This window comes from Prunus avium, chromosome 3 (assembly GCF_965620075.1).
Source record: "Prunus avium chromosome 3, drPruAviu1.hap1.1, whole genome shotgun sequence".
Taxonomy (NCBI): domain Eukaryota; kingdom Viridiplantae; phylum Streptophyta; class Magnoliopsida; order Rosales; family Rosaceae; genus Prunus; species Prunus avium.
Genome location: NC_142286.1, coordinates 1,994,702 through 2,013,086, shown reverse-complemented (window position 1 = coordinate 2,013,086; position 18,385 = coordinate 1,994,702). Strand labels below are relative to the sequence as shown.

Below are 18,385 nucleotides of genomic sequence, written 5' to 3'. Positions count from 1 at the left end.
GCGCTTCTAGCCGTGGAGACGCATTTATTGTTCTGATAGCTGGTGACCTAATCTCTCAAGCTGCAAGAATTCTTGTGAGAATGTCCACGTCTAATCACTCTGTTTCCTGTCGCCAAACCCTGACTTCAGTCACTTCCCACATTCCCTCATGCATTAAATGCTTATTCGTGGCCAGTGGGTTTGCTGTAATAAACAGAGGCATTACTTCATTAAATGAAGCATAGGACCCTGATATCACGTGATGATTTGATTCTGATATCTCTGGCCATGATTTTGCTCGGCCTCGGCCTCGGCTTACAATCGAGGCCGAGATGATCATGCCTTGGCAACTTTTCTTTTGTTTTCAGGAAGGCAAAACACCTTGGCGAAACGCTGCGCTTTAGCTTCTCGAGGAAGTGCTTGGGCCGAGAAAAGGGGATCCTTCGGCCAGTTCATGGCCGTGATTTATTAGGCACAAATATAAATCCTCATATCAAATTTCTTCCAACACAAAAGCCTAAATCAAATTCCTCATATTTAAAGATTCAGATTCAGATCTTCATACCCAAATCCTCATATCCTCTTATCACAAAACCCTAAACACATCAGTTTTCTCTTATTCTTAAATCCTTCCGCTGCCATGGATATCGTTTCCACAACCACCGACTCCACTTCCTCATCCCCCCAAATTGTTACTATTCAAGGCGACAACGCTCCGTTTCCTACCAGCATCATCTTGACCGAGACCAATTATGCCTTATGGTCTCAAGTCATGGAGTTACGTATTGCTGGCCGCGAAAAACTGGGGTACCTCACCAACGAAACTCCGCAACCCTCTAAGCTCTCCTCCACTTACAGGAAATGGTGTACGGAGAACTTTCGGCTTAAGGGGTGGCTCATCGACTCCATGTCTCCAAACTTGATGGGTCGGTTCATCCGTCTTAGTATAGCCAAAGAAATCTAGGATGCCATGAAGAAAACCTACTTTGATGGTGGGGATGAAACTTTCCTTTTTGATCTCAACAAACGGGCGTTCACCATAAAACAGAATGGTGCTCCTGTCCACAAATACTAAAGCCAGCTGCAAACCATCTTTAAGGAGATTGATCATCGCACTCCGAATCGCATGCATTGCGACGCCGACGTGACTGAGCGCCAGACTGAATTGGATCGTCTTCGTGTTCACCTTTTTCTTGTCGGGCTCGATCCTCAGTTTGATCAAGTCCGGGGGGAAATCCTACGCAAAGATCCCAAATTAGATCTTGACCAAACCTTTGCATATGTACGTCACGAAGCTCAACAACGACTGACCATGGCCAGTACTCCAGACACTGCGCTCCTGGCCACCCAACGTCCGCGGGGCCCTCCGCCCTCTACCGGTGGTGCTTCTCAAACTCAGGCCACAAGCTCTCGTCCGGAGCAGAAATGCACTCATTGTGGTGGAAGCAAACATACCTGTGCTGGCTGTTACGAACTGATTGGGTACCCGGATTGGTGGGATCACTCCAAAGCTCCTCGCAAGAACAGGAGCAAATCACTCCACACATCATCCGTCGCGGATCCTGTAAGTCCTGCTGCTCCAACTGCACCGGCTCCTGCCTCTGCCTCTGTAGCCACAACAGGTACCCAAGGTTATGTTTTGCATAGTTCCTCAAAGAAACACACATGGGTCATTGACACTGGAGCCACTGATCACATGACCTTTGATCCGGGACAAATTACCCCTCATACACCACCTTCTCAATCAATGGTGTCTAATGCTAATGGTACCCCATCTCCAGTAATTGGGGAGGGTTTCCTCTCTCTATCTCTGACTCCCTCACCTTAGATTCTGTGTTGATTATTCCTTCCTTACATCATAATCTCTTGTCTGTTGCCCAAATTACTACGGCTTTGAATTGCACTGTAACCTTTTGGCCTACTCATTGTGTTTTTTAGGACATTCTGAGCAGCAAGACAATTGGTTGTGGTACTAGGAGGGGCAAACTCTATTATTTGGACCTGGCATCTGACAGTGAAGCCCGTCTCAGTCAAGCTTACAAAATTGGGGGTACGATTGTTGAAACGCAAACTTCCGAAGTATGGTTATGGCATCGCCGTCTTGGACATGCTTCATTTGGATATTTACAGAAGCTATTTCCTTCCTGATTTTCCAATTTAGATAGTTCTGGTTTTAAGTGTGATATTTGTGAACTGGCCAAGAGCCATCGTGTTCCCTTTCCCTTAAGTTCAAATAAAAGTTTGATTTCTTTTTCCCTTGTTCATTCTGATGTTTGGGGCCCTGCTAAAATTACCACTCCCAGGGGAGCTAGATGGTTTGTTACGTTTATTGATGATTGCACACGCATGACCTGGGTTTCCCTTCTCAAAACAAAAGGGGAAATCAATTCCAAATTTCAACAGTTCTATCACATGGTGGAGACTGATCGGTTCATAATTGTATATCATTTTGTACCCTTCTAGCTTATGATTTGGTTATGTTTTTGAGTTAAACTTGTGCTTTTAATCCTTTTTGTGTTTATCTTTCAGTTCATTGAGCTTTAGGTAATAATGATGGCTTTAGAGAGCATAATTCATGCAATCCATGCATGTTAGGGCCTAATTTGGATGAATGGATGAAGAGCTTAAAGACAAACTCAATTTTGGCTACAGTCCCCTGCCAGCCCAGTTTCGTAGGTCATATTGCAAGCTTTGTTTCAGCAACCTACATAGCTCGGATGAGGCCACATTCTTCATGAAAGTTGTTCCAATGGGTGTGTAATATAACATATCCAAAATTCAGCCCCATTGGATAAATATGGAGTCTGTTACCTAGCAAACACAGAGCCATGCTCAGGATGGATTTTATCAGCGCGCAAAATGAGTTAGCAATTTGTTTTGGCCTTAACTTCCTCCTCCGACCTTGGATTGGCCCAAATGATATATGGCTGGAAAGAAGACATTCTGAACTTCAAGTTTGAGTGCTTAAAGTCTTAATTTGCTTAAGGGAAGCCCAATTCGTAATCCCTTGAAGTTGCTGGTCATGCTGACCTCAGGATGAGCTATTATTTCTGGTTGGAAGCTTGGTCATGGTGACATGAAGATGAGCTAGGGCTGCTGGTGGGATTTATTAGTGAAGTGCATCAACCATTTCAGATTTTATAATGGAAGTGTTGTATGCATTAGTGAAGTGCATCAACCATTTCAGATTTTATAAAACAAGTGTTGTATGCATTAGCCATACTTAATTCAGATTTTCAGCTTCCTTAGGCCTATATATAGTGAGGTTTCCCAAGCTTGTAAACACACCCCAAGGGGGGGAGCTCTCAAACACTTCTCTAGAGCTCCCTTCCCTTCTCTCCCTCAAATTCTCTTAGTTTTCCTTTCTAGTTCTCAATTCTAGCTTTCTTTAATGTTTTCTTAGTTGTGATTTATTTTTCTTGTAATGTACATTCTTTCTTAAGTATTCAAGTTTAATTAGTTTCCAAGTTTCAATTATAGTTTTTGTTCTTATTCATTATGCTTATAAGTTAATATGCTAGTTTGAATGATTGATCACCATTTAGGCTTGCATGTTAGCTATCTTGGTTTGAATTAAGAGTATACACCATGCTTTAATTCGAATTGAACTATGAATAGGAAGAGTATGTATGGACATTCGACAACAGGGATTAGATACATGCTTGGTTGTTTAAAATGTTCTTCTATGCTTAATGGGTTCCTAATGCTTAATTTTAGGTTAGACAACAAATGATCAAATTAGGGAATTAGGAACACAAGGTTATGACCACAGACCATGGCTTAATCATACTTTAGCTAGAATCAATCCATTAATCTAAATTGAACTTGGGAACTTATTTGCTTGAGTTACTTATTTCTTTCTTCCTTGTTTTATGTTCTTTGTTTTTGTTTCTATTTTGTGTAGGGAAACTAAATTGGATCATTCAATCACCAATCCCTGTGGAATCGACCTCGCACTTACATATGCTATACTACTAACGGTTCGTGCACTTGCGAGTATCACAAGTTGAGGATGCAGCTTAATCCATTTTGGTGCAGCTGAAATCTACACAACAAGTTTTTGGCGCCGTTGCCGGGGATCGGTAACATTGTTTGATTCTATTTGGCTTTCCTACTTTATTTTTTTTTCTTAACTGGACAATTTCAAGTTTTAAAGTTAATGACGTTAATGGACAAGTTGTGTTTGTAGTCCAACAGAAAAGGACAATTGCCCAACAAGCAAGAGAACTGGGTTTAAGTCCCAGCTTACACAACCCATTGGTGCTTGTTGCTTTGAAGCATGGAATTGGACGTGTGTTGATTTTTCCTTTTCATTTTTAGTTTTTTTTTATATTTCGTAATCCTTTAATTCCGTTTCAAGTTTTTGTGTGTGTTTGTTTTAGCAATGTAAATAGCTCAATAAAAATGGAGAGAGATGGCAACTTCAAAGATAGGAAGTGTTGAGTAGTGGGAGAAGTCGCGACCTCCAAATGCATCACGCTCGACCTAATCGCTTCAAGGGGGAGCATTTCAATCCTTTCTCTTTACTTGTTATTATTTTAAATTTCTGTTTCTTTTTTTTATAAAAATTTAAAAAAAATTAAAATTTAAAAAATTAAAAAAGATTTTTCATATGAGCTGACTTATGGTAACTCCAGTGAGCACTTCCGTCAATACAGTGTCTAGGAGTTCTTTAGGCGACACCTTCGGTGTCTAAGAAGTTTGGGTTTTAAGCGGGACCATTATGACCCCTCCAACCTTCCCGGATCCCCTGGCTGTGTTTTCTGAGGCCCTTAACTGGTCATCCGTGAGTTGCTTATATATTCATTTTTTTTTTTCTTTCTAAACCTTCTTCTTAACTTTTCCCCTTATCATTTACATGTTCTCAATCATCTTTACTTTGCTTTAACATTGAGGACAATGTTTCATTTAAGTTTGGGGGTGCTGGAAAGTTTTTAGCTTTTGTGTTTGTGTCTGAAAACGTAGGCTTCTTCATTGCTACAATTTTTTTTTCTGCTACTGTTTTGAAAGTTTGGTCCACGTTGTGTTCTTCATTTTTTCATGCTGAATCCAACGACGTCAAGAACGTTAAATTTGACCAAGTGGTTTGAAAGTTACATGTCAAAACAGATTATATGTTGAAATTGAGCAAAACAGCAATTTGAAACCTCACGTTTTTCTTTTCTGTTTCTTTTCTTTGAGTCATTTTCAGTTTTCCTTCCCACACCAATGATAAATCATGAGTCTAACTTCTAATATGGCTCTTAGGAATTTGATAAGCATTGTGTTAGGTCTGAATCTTATTCTTTTGCTAGCTAAGTCTCACATAATTATGCTTGAGCTTTCTATGCACTTTAGCCATGATTATACAACTCTTGCATGTCTTACCCAATTGTATGCATTTTTGCTTGTGTGATTCACTGGAATGTCAAGTTAGTCGACATACCTGTTCCCAACAATGTAACTGAGGCACTAGAAAACCAAAAATGGAAAGAAGCCATGATTGAAGAAATGCGAGCTCTCCAGAAGAATGGCACATGGGAACTCGTGCCATTACCTCAGGGAAAGAAGATAGTGGGATGCAGGTGGATTTATACTGTGAAACTCAAAGCAAATGGATCCATTGAAAAATATAAAGCTAGATTGGTGGCAAAGGGATACACACAGAGATATGGGATAGACTACCAAGAGACCTTTGCCCCAGTAGCCAAGATAAAAACTATCAGAGTCCTTCTGTCTCTAGCAGCAAATCTCGATTGGCCATTACATCAGTTTGATGTAAAGAATGCATTCTTACATGGAGACCTGGAAGAAGAAGTATATATGGACTTGCCATTAGGATGTAACTTCGCTCGTGACAAGGAGAATCAAGTTTGCAAGCTCAAAAAGTCATTATATGGGTTAAAGCAATCTCCCAGGGCATGGTTTGGTAGATTCACTAAATCCATGAAGAATTTTGGATATACACAGAGTAATTCGGATCACACTTTATTCTTGAAGCGTGATGGAAAGAAGCTTACTGCACTGATCATTTATGTGGATGACATAGTTGTGACTGGAAACGACACAGGAGAACAACTGAAACTGCAGAAGTATTTGTCTCAAGATTTTGAGATGAAGGATTTAGGTGATCTGAAGTACTTTCTCAGAATTGAAGTAGCAAGGTCCACAAATGGTATATTTCTGTCACAAAGGAAATATGTATTGGATCTGCTCGCTGAAATAGGATTGCTTGAATGTAAGCCTGCTGACACACCCATCGAGATGAATCACAAGTTGTGTGAAGACATGGATCAAGAACCAACCAATAAGGAACAGTACCAACGCCTTGTTGGAAGGTTAATATATTTAGCCAACACAAGACCGGATATTGCATATGTTGTGAGTGTGGTTAGTCAGTTTATGCATTCACCCAGTGTGTCTCATAGGAATGCAGTTGATCGAATCTTAAGGTACTTAAAGTTAGCCCCTGGAAAAGGATTAATGTTCTATAAAAAAAAAAAGAGATCTTGAAGTTGTGGGATATACAGATGCTAATTAGGCTGGCTCCATTACTAATAGACGCTCTACTTCAGGTTACTTTACCTTCGCGGGAGGTAATCTAGCCACTTGGCGGAGTAAAAAATAAAATGTGGTTTCTCGGTCTAGTGCAGAAGCAGAGTATCGAGGAATGGCCCATGGAGTTTGTGAATTGCTATGGATTAGAAAACTATTGACAGAATTGGGTTTCAAGCCAAGAAAGCCAATTGAGTTACATTGTGATAACAAGTCAGCTATTGACATTGCACATAATCCAGTCCAGCATGATCGCACCAAACATGTTGAAGTGGATAGACATTTTATCAAAGAGAAAATTGAGAAGAAGATCATCCGCCTACCATTCATAAAATCAGAAGATCAACTTGCCGATATGTTAACAAAAGCTGTTTGTAGCAGAGTGTTTCATGACTCACTTATCAAGTTAGGCATTGGTGACGTATATGCACCAACTTGAGGAGGAGTGTTGACGTGAGTCTCCTAATTAATCAAGGAGATTTATTTCCTTGATTAATTAAGGGATTTACTTTCCCATTCTATTTAGTTAATGAATCTTTGTATAATTAGGAGATACTTTCCTAATTCTTTACTGTATCTCATTCCTTGTAAAGCACTCTGTAAACTCATATATATACCTCCTTATGGAGAAGAATAAAGTTAACCCAATACATTCAAACCCAAATTCATATTTTAGCAGACTCTGGTGGCATTTGTTGTCAAGAATGATTTTCCTTGGTTGTGGATGCCAATTGTTACTCTAGTGGCATTTGGATTTTGTGGGACAATATGTTGTGCAAAAGCACTCCAAGACCTTGTCGTTGATTGACTATGCAACTATCAGATATAAGCCACGCAAAGATAAAGCACACACAAACCGAAAAGTAAACAAGCACACAAAGAACACAAGAATTTATAGAGATTCAGCATTATGTCTAGGTCCTCTTAGTGATCCCCGAGAAATTCACTAGTATGAAAGAACCCCTTTGATTACAATGAAGAACCCCCATTACTCTCTCACAAACCCTAGCTCTCTTTTCTCTCACCCTTGGCTCAAACTCAATTTGATGCATTAGTTTTCTCACGTTATAATAACCTAGCGCTAAAGTGACCATTTATATGTCATAGGGTGACAATCTATCCTAATTCGCCAAGGATCCACGTTGGATTCACACCTCCCACTCAAACGCCTTGCGTCCGCTCGAGCGCCTAGGTCGGAGCGTGAATTATCGCTCTACCGCTCGAGAGTGTGCAGGTTTCACTTGAGCGCCAATGCCTAGGCAAGAAACCACCATTTTGCCGCTTGAGCGGCAGAGCCCAGGCAAAATGACTGCAGCTCTTTTGACCATCCGTTTCCTTCACTCCCTCCACATCTTTAGGTGAGCCAACATCAACACGACCATCACATGCAGGAGCATGAACCGTAAGATGGCGTTGTTCAGCAAAGAGTAAGAGAGCCTCAGGATCAGCATATGTAATAGGGGTTTTATGGGCTTAAGCAGACGCAACAGTAGACTCATATAAATGCCCAACATTATTCATAATGACAGCAAGAAGATCAGAGTCATGAATAAGAGAACTAGATAATGCGAGGTTGTCGACAATAACATTGACCTTGTCCAAGTAATCAGCAATGGAGGAATCACCACGAGCAGTACTGAAGAGTTCATTTCAAAGCTGCAAAATCCGATTCTGATTCGGAGAGGCGAAACATTTTTCAAGAGCCACCGAAGTAGAATGAGCAGAAGTAAGTAAGACGAGCGACAGTGGGGAGAACTGTAGAACTAAGAGAACTATTGATCCATGATAAAACCAATTGTTCTTATTGAATCCAAGTATCGTAAGCAGGATTAACGACATCAGTAAGCTTGCCCTTATCATCCGTAAGAAAAGGAAGAGGAGTGATGGCATCATCTTTGACAAAGGACATCATATTGCGGCTCTTGAGGAGAGGGAGAATCTAGGCCAACCAAATGGGATAGTTATTTCGATCAAGCTTGAAATGAACAAGTTGAGAGACAGAGGGAAGAGCATCACTAGAATCAGAAGAAGAGGCCATGGGGAATACAAAATAAGAAAAAATTCAGATTGTAAGTGATCGGTGCATAAATTACATATCATTTTGTACCATTTTAACTTATGATTTGGTTATGTTTTTAAGTTAAACTTGTGCTTTTAATCCTTTTTGTGTTTATCTTTCAGTTCATTGAGCTTTAGGTAATAATGATGGCTTTAGAGAGCATAATTCATGCAATTCAAGCATGTTAAGGCCTAATTTGGATGAATGGATGAAGAGCTTAAAGACAAACTCATTTTGGCTACAGCCCCTTGCCAGTCCAGTTCCGTAGGTCATATTGCAAGCTTTGTTTCAACAACCTACATAGCTCGAATGAGGCCACATTCTTCATGAAAGTTGTTCCAATTGGTGTGTACTATAACATATCCAAAATTCAGCCCCATTGGATAAATATGGAGTCCGTTACCTAGCAAACACAGAACCATGCTCAGGATGGATCTTATCAGCGCGGAAAATGAGTTAGCAATTTGTTTCGGCCTTAACTTCTTCCTCCGACCTTGGATTGGCCCAAATAACATATGGCTGGAAAGAAGACATTCTGAACTTCAATTTCGAGTGCTTAAAGTCCTAATTTGATTAAGATAAGCCCAAGTTGTAAGCCCTTGAAGTTGCTGGTCATGCTGACCTCAGCATGTGCTGGTTGGATGCTTGGTCATGGTGAGCTAGGTATGAGCTATCATTTCTGGTTGGAAGCTTGGTCATGGTGACATGAAGATGAGCTAGGGCTGCTGGTGGGATCTATTGGTGAAGTGCATCACCCAATTTAGATTTTCTAATACAAGTGCATCAACCATTTCAGATTTTATAAAACAAGTGTTGTATGCATTAGCCATATTGAATTCAGATTTTCACTTCCCCTAGGCCTATAAATAGGGAAGTTCTCTAAGCTTGTAAACACACCCCAAGGGGGGGAGCTCTCAAACACTTCTCTAGAGCTCCCTTCCCTTCTCTCCCTCAAATTCTCTTAGTTTCTCTTTCTAGTTTTCAATTGTTGTAATGAAATCTTTTGTGTTGAAATTTTCCTTAAGTTTTTCTTAGTTCCACTTTACTTTTCATTATGTAAATTCTTTTCTTTAGTCTCAAGTTTGATTAGTTTCCAAGTTTCAATTATGATTTTTGTTCTTATTCATTATGCTTATAAGTTAATATGCTAGTTTGAATGATTGATCACCATTTAGGCTTGCATGTTAGCTATCTTGGTTTGAATTAAGAGTAGACACCATACTTTAATTCGAATTGAACTATGAATAGGAAGAGTATGTATGGACATTCGACAACAGGGATTAGATACATGCTTGGTTGTTTAAATTGTTCTTCTATGCTTAATGGGTTCCTAATGCTTAATTTTAGGTTAGACAACAAATGATCAAATTAGGGAATTAGGAACACAAGGTTATGACCACACACCATGGCTTAATCATACATTAGCTAGAATCAATCCGTTAATCTAATTGAACTTGGGAACTTATCTGCTTGAGTTAGTTATTTTCTTTCTTCCTTGTTTTATTTATTTCCCTTCTTTTTCATTTCTGTTTTGTGTAGGGAAAATGAATTGAATCATTCAATCACCAATCCTCGTGGGATCGACCTCGCACTTACATATGCTATACTACCAAACGGCTCGTGCACTTGCGAGTATCACAAGTTGAGGATGCAACTGAATCCATTTTGGTGCAGCTGTATCTACGCAACAGTAAGTCAATGGGCTCTTGATACCATGAGAGAATTAGAACATATGGGGTAAAGCCTCAATCATCATGAGGGCATGTTGTATTCATTTATACAGTATTATAGATATAGTCCTATACAAAGGTATGATAAGAATACAATGTAATTAGATAACCAAGAGAAATCCCACAAGGAATAAACATAAATACAAGATAGAGCCCTGAGTACAAAGTCATATAATAATTTTGTGGTTGTAGATTCTCATGGCATAGTTCAATTGCACAGTCAAGCAAGAGAATATAGGGCATGTTTACGTATCAGTAATGGAGAAAGTAAGGAATCAGAGAATTTATGAATCGGGGAAGTACTGAATCGGTATAGGAAGAATCATTCCCATTAAGTTGTCTACTAAACATATGGAATTAGCAAGGGAATGGGGTTGATTCTCATTGTTATTGTTTACTATTTTTCATGAATTAGAAACCAAATTAATTTGATTACTAAAATGCCCTACACATTTTCACCACAGCACATATATAATTCTCAAATTGGCTAAGGAGACCAAACTAATCCTGTAGCAAACCAGTAAGGCGGTGTAAACATCAGGAATCAATATGCTTAAGAAGATGAACAACAAGAGCCCAACTCAATGATAATGTTAATAACACCTTTGTCCAAAGCCAATTTCAAACGAAAAAATAAACTCCAATAAATATATATCTTTCATCTACGTAACTAGTAACAATCAAATAATAATAACCTGCATAATCTTCATACTACCAAAATAAATATATATATATATATATATATATATATATATATATATATATAATCTCCACAAAAGTCATTCACCCATTACTCATCAATCATAATCACTGTAAGCCATGCTCCATAAGATTAAATACGTAATCTTTTTTTTCTCCATTAGTCATGGTAAAGAAGACCTTTAGCAAATCGTGCTCTTTGGCTAAAACGTTGGTGATACGATATACTTACAAAGAAGATAGGAATTCTATTTTCCTCAGGTCACTACCAAGTTTAGATTGCATATCAACAGGATCCTTCTCTGTTGAAAGAACATTAACCAAGCCTCCAAGCTAAGGTGACATTCCTGCTACAGCTTCAGCCATAAGTCCAAATTTGTTAGACATATCATCCAAATCATTTACCTTCCTACGAGGATGATTTGGACCACTTGCTACATCTTGTGCAGGTCTCTTCTGTTGGGCACATTGTTGGGCATTTGAGGGTTGGGGATTTGGTTGTGTAAAGGTTGTCTCATCAACTTCCAAATCCTCAACATCCTCAAATTAAGATCCCCCATATTCTGAACCCCCATATTGTGACCCACCATCAGGATTAGAAAACATCTCCTTAATAAAGTCATCACCCACACTTCTATTTTGATGAACACTTGCATCATCTCGCCTAACATCTTCTTCATCATCATCAACATTTCCAGCATTTGTTCCAATAGCACGATCTTTTCCGTATATCTCTCCAAGTGCATAGTAATGTGGAAACGACTTGCCATACAAACCACTTGCATCCTTTTTGTTCTATAATTACAATATATATATATATATATATATATATATATATATATATATATATATGCATTAGTATTCTTAAATAAATATTAAAGACATAGCATAACATAAGTACTTTTTTAATTCGATAGGATATGCATAGATTTACTTTCGCCCACACATCAAATACACTTTTCTCACATGTCAACATCATCTCCTCTTCATTCCACCCAAAACCACTTTGAGATAATGCATCAGCTAAAGCACCATATTTTCCCTTCAAAGTCTTCACCCTTAATTCAATATGGGATGATGCCTTCAACCCAGAATTCGGAAGTTTAACTTCTAGCATAGTTTCTAATTTATTCTAGTATCCATTTTTATGCATAACGGAAAATGCACTAAATTAAAATATTGGTTTTATAATATTACCATTAGAGACTTTTAGTCTATTTCTCATAGTCAGAGCATCTTTAAGGACACGACTATCATATGCAGGACCCTCCCATCCAGCCAAAACATATATAAACAACAAGTCTTGAGAGCAAACTCCCAAAACATTCGTTGCTATTACACCTTTCCTTGTTCTGTACTTTGGTTTCTCTCGTTCTAGTACCTTCACTCTAATATAGGTTCCATCTAATGCTTCTGAACAGTTCCATATCAAAATATAAAAAATTATTGATAAGGTTCTTAAAATAAAATAAGTATTTTTGTTTTGAATAATTTCATAGCTATAAATAGTGCATACCTTAAATCACTTCCACCTATAGTCTGTTGAGTTCTCAGGTATAGGTTCAGGTGATTTCCAGAAATCCTTTTGGCATCGAATCATGCTTTCAAGCACTCATGAAAATATTTACTAACAGTTTGTCCTGATCTAGTAAAATTAAATTTTGTGACGCGATTCTTATGATGGTGTGCAAGTCTACGTATATATGCACATGCACAAATATATATGTGATATGAAAAATAGTTTCACATATGTGGAAAAATTCTTATGCTGCTGTTGGTCACAGATTGTTTGTTTTTTGTTTGTTTTTGCATTATGATGTTGGTCAAAATGAATTCATTTATTCAAATGCAAGGAGGCCATTGCTATGTTGTTTTGTGTAACTTTCTTTCTTCAAAAAAGACCTTAAAGCACATAAGAAGCCTCCAAGTGTTCTATATATGCCACCAATCAAACTTTCTGCAGAACTGCCCACACATTAACATAGAACACCTCATCCAGGTAGTTAGGGATCTTTTTCCAGACTGTTGTATTAGCAATGCATGGTTTCCATTCTGGTCAACATAGGATGAGTAGCAGAATGCAGAAAAACAAACAAGTCTAGACAATAAGAAAGTACGGATATCCGCACTAGAGAACTACTCTGATCTTGCATATATGATTCACTCAAATTATCAAAAGCAGGCACACTACAAGCCTTTGTGAAAGATAGAGTGCCAAACTGAAAAACAGGCTTTCAGTTACAAACTATGTATGGTACAAATAAAGATTAATAAGATTGATAGATAGGGTAGACAAACTATGTTTGTTTTCTCAACACAAATCAACACCATATGAATTAGAAATACAAGGAACATGGGCAAAATATGAATTAGAAATACAAGGAACAATAATTCGGTTTATTTTCTGCACCAGCTACAAGATTTTCCAAACCCAATGGAAATAAATTCTGAAATTCACACCATCGTGATATTCTACTATCAAACTTCATTCATATACTACCAACATGGTCAACTATGACAATGTCATCAATTTCTTTATCCATGACTGTACTTTGTTGTGCGATGAATGTGAAGACAAAAGATAGAAGAAGAAGAAGAAGATAGATAGATAGATAGATAGATAGAATGACTTACATAGCACAAGGCGTTGCTGCTGCTTCTAGTAGGCTATGTCTGCAATGCTAATGTGAAAAAGAAGTTGGAGCGTCTTGGAACTTCTTTGCGTGATTTTTTATTTTTTTTAGGGTTTGGGGTGTTTTGGAATTATGGTAAAGTGGTAAGGGTATTTTTGGAAGTTATTAAGGGACAGGAATGAGAATTGTATCGACTACTCCCCCTAGTTGATCTGATACCTAGTTTTGAAGGGATGTGATTACGGATTTTGAGGTAGGGCTGTTGTATTTGTTAACTAAACACAAATTAATGTGCAAACAACCAATTAAAAATACCCGCAAGTGCACGAATCTATTGAGGTATAGATTATGTAAGTACGAGGTCGATCCCACGAAGAATTGTCGGCTTCCTATAAGTTCTAATTTGAGTACGTAAAGAACACTAATTTAACACACCACACATGCACAAATGCAAATTGGAAACTAAAAATGAGTAAAGAAAGGTAAAGGAAAAGAAACAAAACAAGAAACCAAAGAAAAACACAAACAGCACTTTCTATCACCCTTTTATCACCACTGTATCACCTATTTATCACCTGTGAATAGTGCATGAACAGTGATGATCGGTCTTTTTTTGGCAGATTGGATGGCGACCGGTCGGTTAATGGTGACGACCGGTCGCTTTCCCTGTTTTTGCAGTTCCGACCTCTGTTTAGGTTTTAACCTATAACTTTCCAACCGTATGTCCAAATTTCACGTTCTTTATACGGTTAAATTCAGCACACAAAAACAAAGAACACAACTTGGATAAAAATCCAAAACCAAGTACAAACATAGACAAAAAGCGATGACAAAAACACATCACATTTCAAAACAATGTAAACACACAAACACAATTTTGGGGGGGGGGGGGGGGGTTTGATTTGGTTCAAGTGACCTAATTCTAATGCATGAAAGTAAATGAAACTTAAATTTAAATAAGAATGGCAGAGATGAGTTATCAATGTGTGAAAGTACAAAGTAACAAACACTAGGGTTTCGGAATCCACCCTAAACAATCCTACTCAAGTTCGTGAATACTCAAATGATGAACTTTAAACATGTTGATGAAGATGTTCGCAATCAAGACCGGGTTTAGTGGCTCAAGATGCATGATTCGCTCTAAAATAAGTAGAGTGCAGGGTTCGTGCTACAATACTCGTGCCCTCCCCATAACCGAACCTAGGTATGGTTCGTACTTCGATTCAATTACAAGGAAAATCCATTAAGTTAAAAGAGAATATGAACATCACAAGAATCCTAATAGCATGGTGTTTACATTAGGCATTCAAGAAACCAATTCACATGGATGGTTCTTACTCCATCCATTTGTTGCCTAGGAAAATATGAAGATAGACACAATCCCAACAAGCTCAAGAAGCATGCTTTCAAAGGTGATCAATCAAAGAAGAACATACATCAAGGATAGATTATTTTAGTGAATTGAAATTCATCAACAAAATCTAGAAATTCATACACTCAAGCATCAAAACAATAGAGTAATCATGTTTAGGGCTTCAACCTAAGCCCTAGCTATGGAGTTTAGTTCCTCATACTTATTTTAAATACAAACTCAAAATAAAACTAGAAAGAGTTTACAAATTTTGTGAAAATGGGAGCTCAAGGTCTTCAATGGTGGAAATCTCTTCCACTCCTTGCTTTGTTGCCCTTGTCTTCCTCCTTGAGCTCCCTAGCTCTAAGCTCCCAAAAATCTCTACAAAATTGTAGAATGATAGAATAGAATTCAAATTCCAATGGCTGCCTCCTTCTTTGCTCCCTTGCCCATCCTTCACCTCGCTTTCCAGCTCTCACTTTTAATATAAAACTCATTCTTTTGCCAAAGCCTTTTGCCTTGTCTCCTTGCCATGATGGGTTCTTTTGTTCTTGTCTTCACCAAGATGCTCTTTGTTTCAGAAAATATATCTCAACCAAAGTAATTTCTTGTTACCAAGTGTTATGGCAACAAGAATAATCAAGATGACACTTATGGAGGTAAAAACTGGAGCAAGACAAATCTCTAGAGCTACTGTAACATGTAGGATCAGTTGGATAGGCTATACTTGTCCAATGGAGCTCAAATTTGGATATGTTGTAGATAACATCCATTGGAACAAGTTTCATGAAGATCTTCACCTCTTCCGAGCACCAGAGCATGCTGATCTAAAGCCAAGAAGTTGACCTACGAAAATGAATAAAATCAGAATTTATAACCAATAATGCACTTTTAGCTCATTTTCATTCTAACCAAGGTAAAACTTATGAAAACACAAAAAGGAAGTAAAAAGCTATAAAATGTCAAGAACTAACTCAAAATATTAGGTGAATAACATGATAAATCATGTGTAAAAATGAACCGAATAGGGACCCACTTATTTTTTCATTCCTGATTGCAAGTAAATGCAGGGGAAGTCAGGAATGGAAATCATTCCCTTTTCTCCCATACCCATTACTGATACGTAAACATGCCCATAGTGAAAAAATTGTGGCTAAGAATCAGTTGTGTTTTAATGAGCTTTGGGCCAAAAAGTTAGGGTTTCTATCCAAGCTAAGAAAGAGATAACTTTTGAATTTGGCCAAGTCATGGACCTAATGGCTGCAGCCCAAACTTGTTTGATCTTTTACTTAGTACTTTTACCCACAGTCTAAATGGGTTTACTCAGGTAAATACACTTTACCCAAAGGATTTCGTCTGATCTTAACAATTGGGGGGGATTTTAGGTGGTAAACCAAGGACTAAGCAACCGCATTAAATGCAATTTGAACGTTAAGGCCCTGTTTGGTGGGCTGGACTGGACCAGACTTTTGTAATTAAAATGGACTAAAATCCTATCCGTTGTTTGGTGGGTCTAAATGCACTCTTGGACTGGTTGGGCTTCATATTTGGCTTGGGATACCAATCCAGCAAATGGGGGTATTATAAACCCAAGAGAAACCATGGGTTTGGAAGCCTCCGCCTCCCCCATTCGCTGCTTAAAGCAACGTTTGCTCTTCTCTTCTTCCCATCACCCACCCCACCTCCAAACCCAGCATCACCACCGCCATCCCTAGACCCAACTAACCTCATCCCCCCTTCTCCTCCGGTGAACCCAACCCACCATTTATGCTTCTTCTTCTTTCTCTGGTTTTTATATTTTGATTCTTTTTTTCGTTTTTTATAATTTTTTTTTCTCTGCTTCTTCAAACCACCACCGTCACTTTCACATAACCTGAAATGGCGCCGGCGTCAACTCTACCCTTGGGTTTTCTTGTTTATGTTGCAGTGGTGGCTGGGTTTTCTTTGTACTGTTTAAGTGGTGGTTGGAATCGGGATTAATGGTGGTTATGTGGAGGTTACTGTTTCAATTTAAAAGGTTGGGACCATGAATCTTTATGAGGTTACTATTCATGGGCTGGGTCGGTATGCATATTCTATGAAAGTGGTTATTGTTTGCTGGGGATAGGGATGTGTAGAGAGGGAGGTTGACTGGGGATGGGGATGGCTGGGTTGGGGTGACGGTTCAGGGGTGGGGTTGGGAGGGGAGGGGGTTAGCTTTTATTTTTTATTTTTATATATATTTGATTTTATTGTTTTAAAATTATTTTTAAAGAAAATAAAAATTTGTTGACTGAATTGCCCCTTCACCACTAAAGAAAATGGTCTTTTGCCTTTTAATTTTATGTGCATGTTTTTTTATATATTAAATTTAATTATTTCTGATATTAAATAATTTTAATAAACATTAAAATAAATTTTGTTTGAAGTTAATGTAGTCCAATCCATACTTGTACCAAACAACGGACTGGACTTTAGTCCAATGCAGTCTAGCCCAACCTAATGTACCAAACAACTTATTAAAGTCCAACTCAATCCAAGCCAAACCAGTCCAATACTCAAAATCCAATCCTAACCAATCCAGTCCAGCCCACCAAACGGGGCCTAAAGGCCTACTGAACTAACTTGTAGATAAAAGACCGGACTAAGGCCAGTTCTCACCGTCAACTTAAGAATCAAGGCATTCGAGTTCACCAGCTCACCCGTAAAAGAAGGATTGATAGCAGATTCAGCCATCTTATCACCACACGTGCATATACAAATACCAAGAGAATTATATATACTACCAATTTGGAAACGCATGGGACATAGACAATCTCTCTCACATTTAAAACGAGATCAACATTCAAACTTGATCAATACCTAATCTCGTTGAATTCAAATTACACTCTCTTCATTTTAAGATTTCCAGTTGACCACTCTTGAGATTTCTTTTGTTTATTGCTCTGTCATCACTTGGTATGATTCCTAGTTTATAGAATTAGTCTTATAAGTTTTTTAGTTATCATCAACTCTTTGTATCTTGAACTGAATAGAGAGATATTTAGTTCCAAGTTGTAATATAGCCCGTTTTAATCTCAATACAAGGCTATTTACTCTTTCTTATATCTTAAAGCTCAAATTGGGCAACGTCAACAGTGTAAAGGTCATATCTGGCAGTGTAACCCGATTTGTATACTGTTGTATTAGACTTTGTCTTATCATCATACAAAGTAGAATATTGAAGTTCTTAATCATACAAGGCATTAAAAAAAACTAATCAAAGCCAGTTCCTCACTTGTAGCACAATGGCTTGATTAGATGTTAAGAAATTGAGCGTCAATTTTAAACATTTCAAACAACATATTAGTTACACATCTTTTTATTGATCTTAGCCAAGTACCAATAGTGGCATGCCTATTCATCAAGGTACAAGGATTAT

General features: G+C 38.1%; 1 pseudogene; it reads right to left on the bottom strand.

The window, feature by feature from the left end:
- Positions 1-11,109: 11,109 nt before the first annotated feature.
- Positions 11,110-12,154, bottom strand: LOC148295428 (uncharacterized; annotated as a pseudogene).
- Between the last annotated feature and the right edge of the window lie 6,231 nt (positions 12,155-18,385).